This window comes from Podarcis cretensis (assembly GCF_951804945.1).
Source record: "Podarcis cretensis genome assembly, chromosome: 4".
In the NCBI taxonomy this organism is placed as follows: domain Eukaryota; kingdom Metazoa; phylum Chordata; class Lepidosauria; order Squamata; family Lacertidae; genus Podarcis; species Podarcis cretensis.
Genome location: NC_137173.1, coordinates 92,739,500 through 92,758,839, shown reverse-complemented (window position 1 = coordinate 92,758,839; position 19,340 = coordinate 92,739,500).

Here is a 19,340-nt window from a genome sequence, read left to right as displayed (position 1 = left end):
TTTGAGAGAAAATGCACATTTTGGATGCAATCCCATGGTCTGTAGAAGGGCATCTTGGGGGTCATAGAATCCCTCCCCTTGATCTATAGGTAGAGAAGGACACCTGCCATTGCAAGCAAACTTCCCTGGGTTTTTTTTTTTTTTTTGCATGGAATTATTATTATTATTATTATTATTATTATTATTATGCTGTTGCTACATTGCTCCAATAACAGTAATAGCAGGAAGTGCTTTGTGCTAGGGCAGACTTTTAATCTATTGGAATGGGAGAGAAAAGTTCATAATGGAATGGGGAAAGTATGCCAGTGCTGGAGCTGCAATGTTTATCTTTCATCACACTGGAACCAATGAGATGGGATTCTTTTGGGGGGCGGGTTGAAAAGCAAGGCTAAAATGGGGAGATGCCTCCATCTTCTGCCCGGCATAAGCATGACTGGGATTGGGGTTTGAGAGCTTCTCCAGCTTGCATGGATCCTCCCTGCCTCAGAGCATGGCTCTGTCAAAAGCACAATTTGTTCGTTTAAATGTCAAGAACACAGGTAGGCAAACTAAGGCCTGGGGGCCGGATCTGGCCCAATCGCCTTCTCAATCCGTCCTGCAGATGGTCCGGGAATCAGCATGTTTTTACATGAGTAGAATTTGTCCTTTTATTTAAAATGCATCTCTGGGTTATTTGTGGGGCATAGGAATTCGTTCATTATTATTTTTTTCCAAAATATAGTCCGTGTTAAGTTGTGGGTGAACATATCAGACGACACAGCGATTCTTCAAACAGCTCTTCTTTATTCAGAGGCCAGAACAGAACTAAACTGAAGGGCTCAGTCAGCCTGCTTATATAGCGCTCCAGTACCACGTTACTGTAACAACTTTCTAAAACTATCCAATCACTGAACGTCAATTTTGATCCTTCATTTGCATAACTATCTACAGTATCCCCTGCTGGCCCAGGCTGAGAACTTCAGTACATAACAGTCCGGCCCCCCACAAGGTCTGAGGGACAGTGGACCGGCCCCCTGCTGAAAAAGTTTGCTGACCCCTGGTCAAGAACATGGCCCCCCAGCCTGCAGCTGAGGACTCAGCCTTGAAAAGCGAGCTGAGCGTAGAAGTGGCTGACTCTGCAGACGATCTATCACATTCCAGACTGGGCAGCCTGGCCTGCCTTTCTTCCAGGGCAGACTGTTAGCTCGGAAGGAGAGGGAGAATTGGAAGACGGCCAGAGCGAAGCCCAGCTGGCAGCAGAGGTAGAGTCGATATCTAATGGGAGCGGGGAGGGGGAAAGTCAATCCATGAGCCCTTGGAAGGGTAGAGAAGCTCAGAAATAAGCAGAAGGGGCGGGGAAATAAGATTAGGCTCTGGCATCATTCCTGTTGGGGAAGGAGAACTGATTCAGATTAGACAACTATTGCTACTGAGAGGCAGCAGGAAGAACTGCTCTTGATGTGCTTTTTCTGTAAATAAACCAAAATAGAACTGAAGGCATCTCATTACTGCTTATCCAACTGCTTGCCTGCCAGAGATCATTATATTAAAAAGGTATTTTGAAAAAATAATAATACATGTGTAAGGATGTAATCCTAACTATGTCTACTCAGAAGGAACTTTGAATAAGTGGAGTCAGGATTGCAGCCTAAATGCAATTTTTACAGCTCTTCTTCTTCTTTTTGGGCAATCACTCGTAGCCGAGTAAGATAATCCACACTCAAGTACACATCTAAAGAGGACTTAAAAAACCTGATTAATGAAATCCTGAGTAATGAAACCTTGAGTAAAAAATGTGAATCATAAGATGAGCCAGATATTGACAGATTCATCCATCCCCAGCTGAGATGAGTTCACAGACTTTTACGTTTACTTTTGGCTTATACAATTAACATTCTAAAAAGAAGCTGTGACTGACAAGTATGAAGCTCTTCTTAATATAGCAGGATGTTGAATTAATACATAATATAGCAGCATGTTGAACTCGGCTGTCAAATGCTTCGGAAGTCGAACGTTTTAGCTTTCGAATGTCGACAATCCAGAAGTGAATGCTTCCGTTTTTGAACGTGCCTCAGAAGTTGAACGGCTTCCAAGGTGTGTTTCTCCATTTTCTCCATTGCAATTGCTGACAAGCAATTGCCCCTCGGTTGTCAAACATTTCGGAAGTCGGACGGTCTTCCGGAATGGATTACGTTCAATGAGGTTCCACTGTATGACAATATGTAGAAAGAAAGAAAGAAAGAAAGAAAGAAAGAAAGAAAGAAAGAAAGAAAAGTTGTTATTATGCATTTTGTGCTTTTATATTGTAACTTTGTGTTGTGAACTGCCCTGAAACCTACAGGTATAGGATGGTATACAAATTAAATTAACAACAGCAACAGCAATAACAAAAATAATAATTTGCGGTGTATGATGGTTTGCTTACATAGTCATACATTTAGGTGGTGTTGTTTCAAAAAGCAGCCTATAATCTTGTAATGACATGGAGATTAATGTGGTCTGAGTTCTTCTTCTTTTTGGTCTTCTTAATGCCCAGAACATGTGAGTTAGCAAAGAAGAGGGTGACTTTGAGTCACCCAGTGACTGGAGTTGAAGAAAAGGGGATGTGAGGTGGCTTTGAAATAAGTGGGGTCATTTCAAAACAGATTTTAAAAGTGAGGTGGTCAGTATGTCCTAATAGATATTATTATAGGTCCTTAATGGAGATGGCATCAAGGCCTCAGCATGGAAAGGCCTGAATTAAAACCAGTGGGCGAATGGCTGGCCAGGCATCTAGGGCAAGAGTTGTTATCCTGTGGCCCTGAGATATTGCTGGACACCAGCTCCCTTCAGCATAGACAATAGCCAGGGGGGCAGAAGTAGAGATCCAGCAATATCTAGAGGCCCAAAGGTAATCCAACCTTGACTTACGGGAATTCTGACAGGCACAAAGGTGTAGCTAAAGAACAACATCCGGCCCTGAGCTTTGTGCAGGTAGAAGAAGTGGGTGATAGGTTCCTCTTGATCACCTGACATTTTGTTAGCAAATCTTGTGATTTCTGCATATTGCCTTACTGAATGTTCTTCCACCCAGCTTGAATACAGCAACAAATAAGCTAGTCGGTTGAGCCCACAGCCTGACTCCTTTAGTGCTGACAGTGAGGTAGGGTAGTAATTTCAAGAAAGACAGAAAATGGACAGTACAAGAATGAAGCCCAGTTACAATGCCTATATATCTCTGTGTGTGTGTGTGTGTGTGTGTGTGTGTGTGTGTGTGTATGAATGACACAGTGCTAAATTTGGCTCAGTTCTCCTGGAATGCTGTTTTTTTCAAAAAAAAATGATTTTCCAAAATTATAAACACACTAACAAACAAACAAACAAACAACAATCATAACCTTATTAAAACTAATCTTATTAACATTGTTAAGTGACTTCCTCATATCCCCCTGGTTGAATTTCATTTTAACGGTTTTCCAAATCAAAATTCTTATAAACTTAACTTAATCACTTAACATCATTCTTTCTTCCCAATTCAGCATTAAACATGTTAATTCATCACCTTACTTATTTAAATCCTAAGCCTAACTGGTAATTGCAATCTTTTTCCAATTAATTTAACTTAATGTATTTAACTAAATAATCATTAAATTTCGTCCATTCTTCCTGGTACTCTTCCTCGTTCTGGTCGCGGACTCTTCCGGTCAGGTCAGCTAGTTCCGAAAAGTCCATCATCTTCATCTGCCATTCTTCCACAGTCGGTATTTCTTACATTTTCCACTTCTTAGCTAGCAAAATTCGAGCAGAAGTTGTGACATACAAAAATAATTTAACATTCTCCTGGAATGCTGTTGGTGGGTTTCACCTCCAGAATGGCACAGCTCAATCTTTAGTTGCCCAGATTGCAAGAGCAATTCACGCTTTAATTATGAGGCACAGCATGTTTAGATGGCTATGTTTCTCAGGATAGAAAGAAAAAACAGAGAGACCAGTCTGATGTGTTCTCTTGCTGCTACCATGCAAAATTCACAAAAGAACCTCTTACACCACATCACTGACAGACCTCTACATGTATCTTGAACCTGGGTGCCTGTAGCCATCTGGTAATGACTGCTCCCCACTTAAAACGGGGGGCGCCTTTTGCGTGGACGCGTGCAGCCCTGGATCTGGAGTGGCCCCATCAGCATAGGCTTTGCCTTCCCTCAGGTGGGATACCTGGAGGTCCCCGCCTACCCCAGTGAGTTGTCCAATCCCACCTGGGAGAAGCGTTGCCAGGGAAACCAGGCCAGGTAAGGGGAGGGATTACCTGCCCACACAATAGAGGGTGGATCTTAATTGTTAATCCTCACTTGGCTCCAGAGCTTCTCCCACCCTACCCACCCTCAGTTAATGTCTTTTGCAGGTTAACTTTTCTTCATAGGTTTTGCAGGTTAACCTGTCTCCACAGGTATGCGGGCGCTGCTACGATAAGGTCGCTGTTAAAGGGCCGGAAAGGAATTTCCCTGCATTGGCAGGTTTCGCCTTTCCCGTAGCAAAACGTCACAACTTTGGCGGTATCAGGCCTTGGGCGGAATCCTTTAGTCCATCTTCCTCTTTGCGGCGGCGATACCAGGGTTCCCCGTTAAAGGTGTTTTTGAAGGGAGGCTTTGGCTGTACGCCGAAAGGTCGTCATTGCTCTCCCCTGCGGCGGTGTAACGGGGGCGGCTATCTCTGCTTGAACATATGTTCTCCAGAGCCGGCCCATCCCCCCCACACACACACACTGGATAACCCTGATGCTCCCTAGGTCCCCGGCTGGGGACTAGGGAGGGAGAACGCCCAATGCCTGAGCCAAGGTCTACCCACATTTGAAATTTAATAAAGTTGTGGCCAATTTAATCCCATAGCGCGTTGTCTAGAGTCGTTATTCCACATGACGGGGGGGACCACTCGGGATCTGGGGACTCCGCCTGTCCACGCAAACAAACAACAATCATAACCTTATTAAAACTAATCTTATTAACATTGTTAAGTGACTTCCTCATATCCCCCTGGTTGAATTTCATTTTAACGGTTTTCCAAATCAAAATTCTTATAAACTTAACTTAATCACTTAACATCATTCTTTCTTCCCAATTCAGCATTAAACATGTTAATTCATCACCTTACTTATTTAAATCCTAAGCCTAACTGGTAATTGCAATCTTTTTCCAATTAATTTAACTTAACGTATTTAACTAAATAATCATTAAATTTCGTCCATTCTTCCTGGTACTCCTCCTCGTTCTGGTCGCGGACTCTTCCGGTCAGGTCAGCTAGTTCCGAAAAGTCCATCATTTTCATCTGCCATTCTTCCACAGTCGGTATTTCTTACATTTTCCACTTCTTAGCTAGCAAAATTCGAGCAGAAGTTGTGACATACAAAAATAATTTAACATTCTCCTGGAATGCTGTTGGTGGGTTTCACCTCCAGAATGGCACAGCTCAATCTTTAGTTGCCCAGATTGCAAGAGCAATTCACGCTTTAATTATGAGGCACAGCATGTTTAGATGGCTATGTTTCTCAGGATAGAAAGAAAAAATAGATGTGTTCTCTTGCTGCTACCATGCAAAATTCACAAAAGAACCTCTTACACCACATCATTGACAGACCTCTACATGTATCTTGAACCTGGGTGCCTGTAGCCATCTGGTAAATGAGAACTTACCTGCTATCACAATGGTAGTACCAGTGTGGTACTGTGTTCTTCCTTGAAGATCAAGAAACAAGACTAGATCTGAGCTCCTCTGAGATGCCCACTTGTGACTGACAGTCTTGACACAAAGACAGAGCGTATCTAATTCCTTTACAAAAGTCCCCCAGTTGAAGTACAGAACTTCATTTAGATAGGATAGCAGGGGACATAGGCACTCAGAGACTTTGATACCCTTTGTGATTTCACCCTTTTCCATTATCATGGCAATCAGTTCTGCTCTGTTATAGTGAAACGAGAGTGACATGTGGCTGATTATCTCTTATGAGATGCAAATTGTCTATAAGAGGATTAGCTTCTAGGAGCACCAGCGTTTGACACCAGGATGACCATTCAAGAGCTCCTCAGAAGTCAGAATTTGATTATTGAGGAGATGAATTATGCACCAATGCTGGGCTGAAGCAATTTTTATTGCTTCTGAGGAGATAATTATTTTCTCAACACGCTTCTGTTGCAGAGAGCTAGAAGCCTCGGGATTCATTCTCAGTCCCTCTTTCCCTTAATGTTTTTTTCCATGTGACTTCCCCTTACTCTTTTGTTCGTATGTTGCATAGTCTCTTAAATAAACATTGTTTTTCAATTGAGGATCTCAAAGCATCTTGCAGGTACTTTCCTTATATACACAGTGGTACCTTGGTTTAAGAACTTAATACCTTCCGGAAGTCCGTTCTTAAACCAAAGCATTCTTAAACCAAGGCATGCTTTTCCGTAGCAGCGGGGAACTCAATTTACAAATGGGACACACTCAACAGGAAGCGGAACATGTTCTTATTCCAAGGCAAAGTTCACAAACCAAAACACTTATTTCCAGGTTTGCAGTGTTCTTAATCCAAGTTGTTCATAAACTGAGCTGTTCTTAAACCAATATACCACTGTATCATCTAACCCCCAAGGCCATAAGATACCCTTTTCCAGAACGGATAAACGCAGCAGATGCCAATGATAGAAAATTCCATTTTCCCCAAATAATTTAGTCTATAGCAGGGATAGGCAGATGCTTAGCAGCATTTCCCACCCTATGCTATTTTATTGGGCCCCTGGAAAATTCTCCATTTCTTAATTACATTCGAGCAAAACGTTTGCCATAGTTTTGCTCAAAAGCAAAATAGTGGGGAACCAATTATGTCCTGGCCCTACATTTCAATTTTATAATGGAATAAACTGAATAAAATAGTAGTCAGAGAAACATCAAACAATCATTAATAGATATATATATACACTCCAATACAGTAGCAGTCATAACAAGGAGCTATCAGACCAAGGCACAGTTAAAAAGCATAAAACTTTAATCATACATAGAGGTTGTACTAACTGGATCTCTCATCACAAGATGTGGCTATTCAGCTTCAGTTTTTATCCAAGAAGGTAGTATTGAAATTACAGGTTTTGCATAATGTTGCCCCCCCCCCCCAAGCATCATTTGCTCCATTTCCTAATTAATGAATGATCAGGACAGGCATTCTTGTTAAATATTGGTGACCTGTAAAAACCTATTTATATATTTATTTTTGTGGTTGGTTGGATGTTTTCAGTTGGTTTATTCCACTTGCTGAGGTGATTACACAGATAAATGTCTTGAATGTGATGTGAACCTTGAATAAAGAACAAGAGTCCTGTGCGGAATGCCAATTTAAAGCTTTGTGTGGTTATTCACCTTGGAGAACATAGCATGGATCTCAGCGAAAATCTGAATTTTAATTTCAGAGATCTGAGTAAGTATTGTGAAAGGTGTCTGCCAAATGAAAATAGCAGAAAAGTAGCATTCTAAGATTGCTTAGATTCAAGGAAACTGATTCTGAAGCGATCAGTTAAGTCCAATGATGCAGTTCTACAATTAAACTTGTTTGCCGATTGTCCCAATGTTTGTTTGTTTTGTTGCAACATATTAAAATAATAATACAGTCTATCCTGATAAATTTTAAAGAAGCAACCTTAGAGAAAATCTGTTTTTCTTCTTCCAGATATATAGTTTTCATCTAAATGAAGTGTAGACACTTCTCCTGACTAGGGAGGGAGGGGTGGGCAGTTAGGTCTACTTCTGGTCCCTGTCAGTGTGGTATATCAGTGTGTCATCTGATTATTATTATTATTATTATTATTATTATTATTATTTCACATCTGCCACATTTTAATCCACATTTTTAGCTATACTGCAAAATTTGGAGAAGAGTGAAAACTGAAGAATAACTGCTTTCTGATCTGCTTATTATTACAGGAGTGCAAATCAGATCAGCTCCCTTAATAATACAGAAAGAACATAATCCTCAAGCACTGTTACTCCCAACCTATTGCTGCATGTGCCCACAGATCTACACATAGTGGGCCCTTATCCAAGTTGGCCATAATTAATGCCCCATTGATTTCAAATGGGCTTAAGTGCAACTATCATTCTCTGGATTGATGCCCATATGCATAGGGCTTCCCATTTACTTCAAGGGTATAAGTCAGAACTCCTGCATCTAAAACGGATAATTGCATCAAGATGAATAACATATCCCATAGGTGCCGGCTCCTAGGGGCTGGGGGACCCCCTCCCAAATGGTTTTTGAGGGGGCAGAGCCCTGTTCAGATGGTGTTTGGCTCCGCCACGTCTCTTCACGAAATCGTGAGTGTGACATCAGGGTGTTGTGTCAGGCCCCCCTATCATCTTGAGTAGATGGAGCCTTTTGGGCCCCATAAGCACAAAAAGGTCCCATATGGGGTTAAAGAAAAATATTCCATCTAGCCCAGGTATGGCTAAAGTCCGGCCCGGAGGGCTAATCTCATTTAATCTGGCCCCTGGGACAAAATTTCAAAAAAGCTCAATAACTTCAATCCTAAATAAAGCTCAACAACATCAATTCTGAAAAAAGCTCAATAACTTTAGTCGGCCTGAAGGAATGGGTTTCCCAAATCTAAAACCTGACTGTGCAGTCAGTCTGAAATGGGCCCCAAAATCCCAATTTTCCCTTCTCCAAGGGTCCATTAGCTAAAAAGCATTAACTTGAGCACTTGAGCCAATGTATAACAGGAACCCAGCTGTATAAACAAAGCCCTCTCCTTTATCAGTCCGTGACGCTTAATGGATGGCCTTGTCAGTTCCGAAGTGGAGATGGGATGGCAGAGCTGGGGCTTATCTTATCTTGTAGGTTGTAAATATCCTGACACACTGATGCACAGACCTTGCAAGACACCCCCGCGCTTGGGGATGATGCCAGGAGTGCTCTTAGAGTTGGTGACCTTCTTACCCCAAGATAAGGAATACAGGAACAGGAACATCCTTTTATGGTCATGGATGTCAACTTACGTGTATAAGCTGACGTGGCTGGAATACTGGGGATGTCAACTTATGTGTATAAGCTGACGTGGCTGGATTCCTGGGGAGGGGGCAAGGGGACCAGAAAGGGTATATAAGCTGTGTGTAACCATTCCTTAAGTGCTCTTGCTGTGAACTGACCACGCAAGTGCCTTTCTGCTGCTTCGGAGAGCAGAAATAAAGAACTCTTTCTCTGAAGCAACCTCAGTGTCTTTTGACTCCTTCCTCCCTCTCCGGGAGCAACGCTCACCCAACCAATCGGTAAAGTCTAATAAGGCTACAGACCCTCATGTATGTTCACTTCATCAAATCTGGCCCTCTTTGAAAAACGTTTGAACACCCTTGATCTAGCCCCTGATTCATAGATTGAACCAACATGTGTGTCTTTTAGTAGTTGGCCAGAATGTTCAGTTTTAAAAACAGCTACTAGCGGAGTGAATTCAGTCTCACAATTCCCTACTGCTGTTGAACAGTTGATCAGTGCTGTCAAAGGTGCCAGAACCTACTCTCTGTGTAATGGGTGTGCTCACAGAGCTTACTGGTGAAGATGGTTGACTTTGAGGGAAAATAGATAACTGTGAGTGTAGTTCAAGGTAGCACTAAGGCGATCATTCCACCAGTGAAAGCATTTCTGATTGCCCAACAGAACAATCTCCCATCTCCTCTCTTTCCATGCAGTGTTTGGGTGGGGTGAAGGTTTCCCCTGACATTCCAGTTGGGATTTGGGAGAGGCATGGGGGCACGCAGTAGAAGAGGAGGGAAGCCCCATTGCACTTATGTTTGCTTCCAATAGCAGAACGGGTTAGTAGAAACCCATCATAAGAGCAAAAAGTATTCCGTGGCGTTGTAGTATTATAAACAATATCAGAAGTTATGTAGTGCTTGGATTCTGGGCAGGAGGTATGGCTGATTTGTAGAAAAATATAGCAATGCTAAGAATCACCCAGAAATAGCAACTCCCGAATGCATAATTTGCGATTGCAAAATGACTCCTCTGTGCTTAGGCTAAAAAGGTCTCACTTCACATTTATAAGTGTTATTGTTTCATTGTCAAGGCAACAAATTGTTCAGTGGAATACCAGAGCCTTCCACCTTTGGAAAAGTCAGCGTGTAAGCACAACAAAGACACATTCTTGAGAAAATTAGCTACGGTAGTTAAAATATATATACTTTGGCATAAAGATATTCAAAAGCTATTGAATTCACACTCAGAAATGGAAAGATCAAGAAGTCTTCTGTTATGGAAATAAAAAGAACTATAGTCCAGAAACTTAGTTCAGTGTGTGCACACATTCACGGATATCTGCTTTGATACTGAAATTAAGGCTGAGTCAAAAGAGGAAGCTCATTTTACAAACTTTTTTCTTTGGTTGTGGATGAAACACACCTTCTGTTTCCGTAATCTTTCACACTATCTTGTGAAAAGGAGTAAAAATATTCTGCCCTTGAGACTGACCCAGAAACTCCAGCGGGTGCAGAATGCCGCGGCGAGACTCCTTACGGGGTCGTCACTGCGAGATCACATTCACCTGGTGCTATACCAGCTGCACTGGCTCCCGGTGGAGTATAGGGTCAGGTTTAAGGTGCTGGTTTTAACCTTCAAAGCCCTATACGGCCTAGGACCCTCGTACCTACGAGACCGCCTCTCCTGGTATGTCCCACAGAGGAACTTACGGTCTTCAAACAAAAACATCTTGAAGGTCCCAGGCCACAGAGAGGTTAGGCTGGCCTCAACTAGAGCCAGGGCTTTTTTGGCTGTAGCTCCGATCTGGTGGAATGCTCTGTCCCAAGAGACCAGGGCCCTGCGGGACTTGACATCTTTCCGCAGGGCCTGCAAGACAGAGCTGTTCCGTCTGGCCTTTGGCCAGGGCACAGCCTGACTCCCTCCTTTGGCAATCCTCACAGAACTTCTAGCCCAATGGTTGCCATTAATTTGAATGGAATTAATTTTATAATGAAATGATTTTAGAATGTTTTATCGTTTTACTGTTGTTAGCCGCTCTGAGCCTGGCTTTGGCTGGGGAGGGCGGGATATAAATAAAATTTATTATTATTATTATTATTATTATTATTATTATTATTGGGTACATTTCACAGTGGCGCAATCTAGATATCCCCATTGCAGAGGCAGTTGGTCAACATAGCTTCATCCTGATCTGGTCACGTTTAGTGGATTAACTGCAGTAGACATACGTACTGTAGGTGGAAGTGGTTGTCTGAATGCACATCCAACTGCATATTCTATAATAGTATCTCTCTGAATAGGATTAAGTGGAGAGAGAAGCTTTTCTTCCACTCCTGGTACTAGAACTTGGGACCATCCAATAAAATTGAGTGTTGGAAAATTCAGGACACAACAAAGCTGAAGTGCTTCTTCACACGGTACATAAACTGTGTATTTTTTCTCCCACCTACTTTGATGGCTTTAAAAGAATAGACAAATCCCCGAAGATTAAGCCTATCAATGGCTACTACTGAGTGTCGGAGGCAGGATGTCTCTAAGTGCCTGTTTTTGGGAAACACAAGTAGGGAGACCACTGTTGCACTTAGTTCTGGCTTGTAGGATTCCCATGGGCATCTGGTCAGCCATGATGTTTTAATATTGCATTCTCCATTTGCATGGACAGGCGGAGTCCCCCAGACCCTGGGTGCCCCCCCCCATGTGGAATAACGACTCAAGACAACGTGCTATGGGATTAAATTGGCCCCAACTTTATTATATTTCAGATGTGGATAGATCTTCGCTCAGGCATTGGGCGTTATCACTCCCCAGTCCCCAGCCGGGGATCTAGGGAACATCAGGGTTATCCAGTGTGTGGGTGGGGGATGGGCCAGCTCTGGAGAACATATGTTCAAGCAGAGATAGCCGCCCCCATTGCGCCGCCATCGCAGGGGAGAGCAATGACGACCTCTCGGTGTATGGTCAAAGCCTCCCCTCAGAAACCCCTTTAACGGGGAACCCTGGTATCGCCGCTGCAAAGAGGAAGGGGGCATGGGTCACCGCTGCACGCCCCCCATTCCAGAAGATAGACTAAAGGATTCCGCCCAAGGCCTGATACCCTCAAAGTTATGATGTTTTGCTACGGGAAAGGCAAAATCTGCCAATGCAGGGGGATTCCTTTCTGGCTCTTCAACAGTGACCTTGACGTAGCAGCACCCACATACCTGTGAAGAAAAGGTTAAACTGCAAAAATAAGACTTAACTAAGGGTGGGTAGGGTGGGAGAAGCTCTGGAGCCAACTGAGGATTCCCAGGTAAGATTCTCCCTCTATTGTGTGGGCAGGTAGTCCCTCCCCTACCTGGCCTGGTCTCCTTGGCAACACTTCCCCCAGGCGGGATTGGACAACTGACTGAGGAAGGCGGAGACCTCCAGGTATCCCACCTGGGGGAAGGCAAAGCCAAGCCTGTGCTGATGGAGCCGCTCCAGGTTCAGGGGATGCGCACGTCCACACCAAGGGCGCCCCCCGTTTAATGCGGGGAGCGGTCATTATTTATAAATTTTGTAAGCCACTTTTCACCACATGTGTGGTCCCAAAGCTGTCTCCAACACAAAAGAAAACACAGGATTTATTGCAAAGTGACAGCTGAAACACAAATTAGCAGCAGCAATACATAGTACAAGCAACCCTATAATTCTAGATCAGACTCGTCTAAGCCCTCCAAAAACCTGGAAGAACAGATGTGTTTTGTAATTAAGTGACTTGTCAATGATGATGCTCATCAGTGATGTAGCCATCTGTGGCATCTAGGGGAGGGAGTTTCACAGCCCAGGAACAATTACTGAGAAGGGCCGATCTCGCATCCCATACAACGATCATTAGCTGGTGGGTCAATGAGGGACTCTGCCCCTGCTAATCTGGGATCTAGGCTGATTGATATGAGAAAAGGTGCTCTATTAAAGTCTCTCAGGGCTTGATAAGTTGATTTATTGACAAAAGTATCTATATGCCACCCTCTCATAAAATATCAGGGCAGCATAGAGCAACATTATTATTATTATTATTATTATTATTTAAAAATTAGAAGCTGTACATATCAAATTAGCATCTTGAATTGGGTCGAGTAATTGAGAAGCAGTCCCTGCACATCTCACAAAATAGGTGTCACATGGACTGGCATACATGGTAGGAACATAACCATAAGAGAATGCAAATGCTTACTTTGCCCATGGACAGTATTATATTTTATAATGCTTTTTGAAACACTTAATATAATAAAAGTCTTTAAGTGGCTAACAATAAAAATACAGAAACAACTATAAAAATGCAACTAGCATTACCCAAAGAACTGGATAATTGCCTAATTGCCTAAAGAACTAGATGAAACAAGATTAAAAACACAATTGCATATCACAAATAAACCTGTATGGATTTATTTTTTTTAAGTTAACGAAGTCCAGGGAAGCTTTGGAACAACAACAACAGTGTATTTTTGTACCCCACCCATCTGACTGGGTTGCTTCAGCCACTTTTAAAAATATAATTTTTAGAGGCGTTTAAAGGCCTTGGCCATTAATATACGAAAGTAGTGCCAATACCTTAGGGACAGAACACTTTGAAATTTATATGCAATTCAGCTTAGGTTTATCTATTAAAAACCCCCTGTTGTGTATTCATTTGTACCCCACTAAATGGGTCCCCCCTATTTTACTATGTGTTTTGTGTTCTCGTTTTGTATTTTTATGTCGTGAACCTCCCTGTAATCTTTGGGTGAACGGTGGTATACAAATAAATAGTAACAATGACCGCATTTGCATTTCCCTGCACCATTTTAATCCTAGGCTGTACAACACTGAATAAACATAAAAAGTATTGTGGATCTGCACAGTTACCTTAGTAGCTGAGAGGGATGCTTAATAGTATTGGGAGCCTTGCATAATTCCATCAGTAGACCTAAGGGTCAAGAATATACTAAAACAAATAAAGAACCTTGGTACATGCTTTCACATCCAAATAGCAGGATTTTAATAAATCCCTTTGAGACACCTAGTAACACCCACTTTGTGAAGTCTGGCTTCCTCTATTCCCATGCATTCCTCCTTAATTTATCTCTTTCTTTTTATAGCCCTGCATGCTCTTCTCCTTAGATGATTTGTTGTAGCTCCTTCCTTCCTTCCTTCCTTCCTTCCTTCCTTCCTTCCTTCCTTCTTTGCAGGGGGTTGCTCTAGATCAGTGTTTCCCAACCTTGGGCCTCCAGCTGTTTTTGGACTACAACTCCCATCATCCCCAGCTAGCAAGACCAATGGTCAGGGATGATGGGAATTGTAGTTCAAAAACAGCTGGAGGCCCAAGGTTGGGAAACACTGCTCTAGATGATCCTCGAGATTCCTATCAACTCTGTGATTCTTTCTTTCCCCTTTCTTCAATGCCTTGGGATGGGAGAGCCAGAAAAGGTTGCTTTGACTTGGTATCAGCTGTTCCCTGTCGTTAACCTACAAAATCAATAAAAGACTTAATAAAAACATAAGGAAAAGAACTCACGTAGCATGTTTGCAATAGTATCTGTGGCAAAATTTAATCTGGCAGGGCCCCAGATGGTACTTCATTTCTTCTTTTCTATTAAACAAAAAAATTGAAAAAAGTAGCAGGTATCAGAAAATGATAGGATGCTCAGGAACACCAAGGCATCCAATTTAAGACTTATCTCTTTGGAAAATGTATCAATTACAGTGGTGCGTCAGGTTAAGAACTTAATTCGTTCTGGGGGTCTGTTCTTAACCTGAAACTGTTCTTAACCTGAAGCACCACTTTAGCTAATGGGGCCTCCTGCTGCCGCTGCACCGCCGGAGCATGATTTCTGTTCTCATCCTGAAGCAAAGTTCTTAACCCGAAGTGATATTTCAGGGTTAGTGGAGTCTGTAACCTGAAGTGTATGTAACCTGAAGCGTATGTAACCCAAGGTACCACTGTATGTCTCTACTAACATGCTGCTCACATGTAGGGCTGTGCTGTATTGATGGAGAAGTGGTGGCTATGCTTTTAGCTCCACACCTGTTGTTACTGCTCATATTTGCAACAAAGCCTCTCCTCCTTACAGAGGGGAGGAGTTGTGAGCAGGAGCCGTTTCCCACGTTGGCATGGGGTTTTCCAGCCCCCTGCCCAGCTGGCCTGGCTGCCGCGCCACACCCCCAGGGTGGAGGCTTGAGGCGGGGTTTTGCCGCTTAAACGTTGCCGCGGCAGCACTTCCCTTTCATTCCGCTGCTGGTGTGATTTATGAGTTTCCTGGATTTTTCAATGGCCATAGCGCTTTGGGAGCCTTGCCAAACCCTTCTCTTCAGAAGGTTGGACCAAAACAACGTGGCCCCAGGGAATAGAGCAGCCAGCTCATCAAAGTCCCTTTTTATGTTCCAAAGCAAGTCCACGCTCTTTCTGAAAGTCAAATCATCCTCCCCCAGCTGGATGATTAGAATGTCAAGAAAACCAAACGAAGCAGTTTTCGCCTTCAGCAATGGCATCTGGTTCAGCGAGTTGCCTGTGTTTCGTGATGACGGTCTTCACCTTTCGGATCTCAGCAATGATATTTGGCTGGCCGACATCATCAGAAGCCTTAGAGATTGGTTGCAGCTGTGAGGGTATTGGCGGCGAGCCTCTTTTGGATCGGGTGGCAGTTAGGCATTGGAATATGCTTGTGTATTGGAGGACAGGGTGTGGCCATCACCTACACCTCCACTTTATGGGTATTCCGGTAAAGGAATCCGGCAGTTGTGGATCCTGTCCGATGCCCTTGCTGGTGGCTAGGGCCATGGCACGACCCCCGGTGACATCAGGGGGAGCTTTCAGGCTCCTCCCACCCTTGTTAGACTCATCCCTCGCTGAGGGGGTGGAGTCACTCTCTGTTGTTTTATCCAATGCCTAAGCCAATACCTCTCACATGCTGTAATCAATAAAGTTGTGGCCTTTTTTAGCCCATTAACCTAATATACTGTGCCCATGTGTCTTTCTTATCCCCAAGGTCCTTGAATCACAACTTCATGTTATGCACGGTTGTCACCAGTGAAATTCTAACATGTGAACTCTTGGTTACGTTTAGGGTTTCCACGTGGTTCTGTGATTGCATAAAACCCCTACGTATAAGCAGGTGTTTGCATGATGGAATCTCACTGCAGAGAACATACTGTACTCCAGCCTCCTCCATAAGACAGAGGGTAGGTAGACTGCTGAAAAATATATGTAAGTTTTTCTCAATTTAAATTAGGGTCTAAACTGGAGAATGCATGACCGCTGCTTGACTTGATGAGTCATATGTGTTACTCACATTTACAATCCAAACCACAGAATTACTCATTTGGAGACGTCATGTTGAAGTACTGTAGAAGCACTGAAAGAGCAGGCAGTATGGGCAATTTCATATGTTCTTCGCATAGCAGACAGCTATCATTATCAGCTGCATCCTGCTCAACCAATTTGTCATCGACCTGCAGCCCTGTCTGACAAGATACCTTTACATTTTGGTTCCTTGGACAAATGGGTTGAGTAGAAAGTGCCACACACAAACACACACACACACACACAGAGAGAGAGAGAGAGAGAGACAGACAGACAGAGGCATACCTCAAAGATATTTTGTGCAGACCACTGCAATAAAGCAAATATTGCAATAAAGAAAATTGCACAAAGTCTCCCAGTGCAGTGGTACCTCAGGTTAAGTACTTAATTCATTCTGGAGGTCCGTTCTTAACCTGAAACTGTTCTTAACCTGAAGTACCACTTTAGCTAATGGGGCCTCCTGCTGCTGCCGTGCCGCCAGAGCCTGATTTCTGTTCTAATCCTGAAGCAAAGTTCTTAACCTGAAGCATTATTTCTGGGTTAGCGGAGTGTGTAACCTGAAGCGTATGTAACCTGAAGTGTATGTAACCTGAGGTACCACTCTATATGTATAAGTTATGTTCACACTATACTATTAAACCAGCCAGCCCCCCTTGGCAGCAGGGGTGGGAAGGGAAAAAACCAGTCTCCAACCCTATCTAGCTCCACTTGTGTGGCCAGAAGAGGGGCAGCAGGGGCTTCCTTCCCTTGGAAGTGGCTGGGCTTCCTGCTGTTGCACCCGTGTCCTTGTAGTGAGCAATATCTGTGAAGCACAATAAAACAAAGTGAAATAAAATGAGGTATGCCTGTATCAACTTTCCAACGTACAGATGAAAGCCCTATTTTAACCTAGCTTCTGACACATTGGAATCTATGCAATGGCCCAGTCTCCTGGTGTTGTTTGCTCCCTCTGTGCTTGTTAAATTAATTTTGCAATGTAGCTGGGGGAAAGTACAATGCAGTAGTTCATGTTCAAGGTGACAGAGTCAAGGATAATCACACTGTGTTCCGTGTCCAAAATAAAATGGCATAATGCTTTTTGCCAACATTCTCTGTCAAAAAACAGGAGAAACAGCAGTCAATCGACAACTAGACTTGTATGTGTAGCTAGACAGAATCAGGACCTCTATTGATGGTGGTGGTAAAACATGTGTTTTAAAAAGAATACATGAACATTTATGTCAGGGGTAGTCAGTGGGGTGTCCACCAGATAGGGATGGAGGAAAAATTCAATTCTGTCTGCATTTAAAGCTAGATCTATTAAATTTGTGCTTTCCAAAACCATTTGAGAACCAAAACAAAGCTGTTCTTGAACTTCATGCTTATCCAGATTTTGCAACACAGTTCTACAACCAATGTTTATAAAAATGCATATATTGGTTAACTGAAAATAGCTTGCAGATACCTAATGGGCTTAGGATTTTATTTATGTTAAGTGATGAATTAATATGTTTAATTCCATAAGGTGAAGATTTAAGGATGTTAATGTTTAAGTTAAATTTCATAAGAATTGGGATTTGGAAAACCATTAAAAGGACATGCAATGAAATTCAACCAAGGGGAAGCGAGGAAGTCACTTAACAAAGTTAATAAGTGTAATTTTCAGTAAGGCTATGATTTATGTTTGTTTGTTTTGTGTGTTTGTTTGTTTGTTTGTTTATAATATTGTGAAAACTAATAAAATTTGGGGGAAAATGCATATATTGAGAGAAAATTGTCTAAAAATAAATATACTAGTAAAGTAGCAAAACAAAAAAACATTATATTGGGAGAAGTTGTTCACAAGGATGTGTGCATTAGTAGGGTTGCCATATTTCATTTTTTTGGAGGGGTAAATTTGTTGTGCTTTTTAAAGTTTTGCCCAAAGTTGTTAAGCTTATTTTGCTATTTTTAAAGAAAATTGGAAAAATTACACTGCCAGACATAGCTTCCCATGCATCTGGATTTTCAAGGAGATTTTGCCAATTTCCGCCCGGACACTGCTTCTAACTGTTGGGATACTGCCAGGGAGACAAAGTCCATCATGGCCCCCAAGCCGCCTCCGGACGTCCATCGATCTCCCGTAGACAACGCAGTGTCATTCAATTAGCAACACGAGCTCCAGAAATAGCTTGCCACATTCCAGAGCTGATGCACGCTTTATCAACAGAGTTCGCATAGCAAAAGACGCACTCAGGAGAGCATATTTACAACTTTATTCAGCATTGGTCAGAACAAAGAAAACATGACTGCCTGTTTCAGTGTCTCAGGCACAGAGAGAGAAATGAAAGCAAAGACACAACAGAAACATCCTGTGAACAGGAAATATGCAGGCTGTGACACAAACATCCTGTTCCCTTTTAAGGTGGAACAGAAATATCCTAACATCCTCCCCCTTTCCGTGTAACCTGTAGTACCTGTGGTTCAACCCAATTGCAACCTCTGTACATAAACCTTAAGTTGTTCTCTGTTGACAACCTTAGACAACAGATCAGCAGGAATTTCATTTCCTGCCATGTAGGACACCTGACTGAGTCCTTTCTGAATACACTCTCTTGCACGATGTAGCTTAATCTGCAAGTACTTGGTTCTTTGCTTGCAACTCTCTGAGTTCAGCAAAGCCAAACAGGATCTATTGTCTTGATACACTTGTATAGGACATTTCACAGACACTCTGATGTCCTTAAACAGTTGCATCAACCATTCACAATCCATGAGTGAAAATGACAGAGCATTGAGTTCTGCTTCACAGGAACTTAGGCTTACTGTCGTCTGCTTTTTGCACAACCAGTCAAACAGACGGTGGTTGTACATGTAGCATACTCCAGAAGTGCTTGTACCATCCATGGTGTCACTTCCAAAACTAGCATCTGCAAAGATTTCAAGACCTCCAGTCTTCTGACTGGTGAACCTCAGCCTGTAGTGCAAAGTCCCTTTCAAATAGTGGGCTATGCGCTTCAGAGCTTTCCAATCCTGAACGGTAGGATTGTTAGCATGTCTGCTAAGCAGGTTAGTGCTTACAGCTATGTCAGGTCTTGAGCATCTAGCAATGAAATTCAGCTTGCCTAGAAT